General features: G+C 33.4%; 1 long non-coding RNA gene across 1 annotated transcript; it reads left to right on the forward strand.

Annotated features, from left to right (window-relative positions):
- The first annotated feature begins 496 nt into the window (after positions 1 to 496).
- Positions 497 to 1,403, forward strand: LOC142176681 (uncharacterized). The gene is made up of 2 exons (XR_012705404.1): positions 497 to 635; positions 1,088 to 1,403. It is a non-coding gene; the product is annotated as an uncharacterized LOC142176681 (long non-coding RNA).
- Positions 1,404 to 2,571: the final 1,168 nt, after the last annotated feature.

Consider the following 2,571-nt stretch of genomic DNA (forward strand, 5'->3'; position numbering starts at 1 on the left):
CGAAGGAGCACATGGTGAGAAATAGAATTAGTTGTACAAAGTTAAAGTAATAATTTATTTTAGTTAAAGATTCTGTTTATCCATGTATAAAAGGGAGTTTGTGAATCATGTAATATTACCTAAGCTAATTCTAACTTAAAAACTGAATATATAGACAAGTAAGAATTAGCACACCAATATACATTAGAGAACGGGAGAGAGGGAAAAGAGTCAATGTGGAGATAAGAAATAGCAGGTAACAGTGTCTTGTGAAACATAAAAGGAAATACACAAATTTAGAATTCTATACCTTTGGAAATAGCGGAAGAAATTGTGTTTTCACTTTAGATGACACTTTGTTTTCACTTTAGATAATTGTATTGATTTTCCATAAGTCTTATGACATTTCCAAGGCTAATTAATAATTTTAAATCTGTATCTTTTCTTGTAAGTTTCATAAGTCATTGTTAGCTGGTGATTTCTTGTCTCAACAATTACCATATCCCTCTATATAAAATGTTTGAGTTAAAATACTCACTTTATCACAAACAATTACCATATTCCTCTCTATAGTTCAGAGATATATATTGCTAAATCTCAAGTTCAGTGTTCCGCCCTTCTTGCTCTCTTATTTTGCTTCCTTATAGCATCAACTGGTGAGTAGCCAACATATTATATATCCCACATCACATTATTCATCTGATATTGTTTTGTATGGAAGTTAATGTAGACACTTCTTTCTCATTTCTCCATTGATATTGTCATAATAATTGGGATTATCCAAATATAATAAAATGTAAATGGAATTACAGTAAACTTAATTATCTGTTTGACTACAAAAGATGAACTATCTAGTTCTAAATGTTAGGCGTCTGGGAACAAAGTTTGACATGAAAAGTAAAAAAGAACAAAAACCTATTTCTAAAGTGTTGGATACTCTTCATGGTGTGAGTACTTTTATAGAAATTGCGTGAGCTTGACCTAAATCGGACAATATCATATCATGTTAAGGGTATCTTTAGGCTGTTATAGACATACCAACGCTAAATTTCTAAGACAATTACTATATTAACGTTAACATTGAGCTTTTACCCTCTTTTATGCACAGAGACGCAAATGGCAAAAGCAATAGGTTGTAAAAGGTACAGTACAACATGGCACGGTGAATGCTTAAATAGTGATGGTTGTAACAACCAATGCATCAAGTGGGAGGGAGCTATTCATGGAGCTTGTCATGCGGATGGTTTTCTTACTGCCGCCTGCTTTTGCTACTTTTGCTGATCATCAAATTTCATCTTCTTGATTAATGCTATCTATGTTTTCAATGAATAAAAGCTACTCCTTCACTTTGGAATAATATAATGTCCGTTTGTAATAATGTGAAAGAGTTATATGAAATTATATGACAAAAACTATTATAGGCATATTATGTATTACTCTGGCATGATAATTTTTTTTTCTAATAAAAAAATATTAATCACCAAGAACAAAGTAATACAAGACATACAAAATAGGGGCATTTGCATCTATACCCCCTTTTTGTGTCACACTTTAACTTGTGCCCGCTTTGCAAAAAAATTGCAAGTGTACCCGCTTTTTCGCATAACTTCAGCATACGGGGCTGAAGTAGCAAAGGCAATCACGCAAAACTTCAGCATTCTAGTAGCGGGGCTTGAAGTTCAGCTCTAAAGCTGAAGTTTTTGTGTTGTAACTGGGAAACTTCAGCTCTAGAGCTGAATTTTTTTTACCACCTATTAATATTACATACTAGAGCTGAAGTTTTTGTATTGTAATTGGGAAACTTCAGCTCTAGAGCTGAAGTTTTTCACTGTCCTATTTGGATTCTTTTTCACTGTCCCCTGCATCATGTAAATTTGCTTTCTTTTATCGTTTCTTATCTGCTATGTTTTATTTGGTATCTCCGCTTCTCGTGCATTGTGTTCTTTTGAAGTTTCCCCAGAAATATTTGGACTGATTGTGCCAATTAGAAAATGGTGTCTTTTGCTACTACAATGGCTTTTTATAGACTTGTTGTCATTCCCTAGTCGTTTAATTGTACAACTCTTCCATTGTCACTTTTTTTCCCACAACAGAAATCTCATCAAATTCGTTAACTTATACAAGTCCAACGACTTGAGTGGATTAATTGTTATCTGCCCAAATTGAAGAGTCATTTGTCCCATCGTTATTTATAAATGTTAAAACACAACCTTGCTGTCTTCTGGTGAGGTACTGAAGGGAAGGAGAAAGGGAGCTGAAATTTTTTAAAAAGTGGGTACCAGTTGAAAATTTTAAAAAAATGGGTATAAATTAAATGTGGACAACCAAATAGGACGCCCCGTGCAATTTTTACTACAAACAAGAAAAAGACTTACAAGCTAGGCATGTCTACCGGGTAGGGCTACCTAAACTTTGCTAGCCCAAAAATAAAAACATGTACTATACAGACTAATGATAACTATATACTCCTTCCGTTTCAATTTATGTGAACCTATTTCCTTTTTAGTTCGTGCCAAAAAGAATGACCCCTTTCCTTATTTGGAAACAATTTACCTTTACACAAAGATTTATAGTCACACATAATATATGTGC

Source organism: Nicotiana tabacum, chromosome 22 (genome assembly GCF_000715075.1).
Source record: "Nicotiana tabacum cultivar K326 chromosome 22, ASM71507v2, whole genome shotgun sequence".
Lineage (NCBI taxonomy): Eukaryota > Viridiplantae > Streptophyta > Magnoliopsida > Solanales > Solanaceae > Nicotiana > Nicotiana tabacum.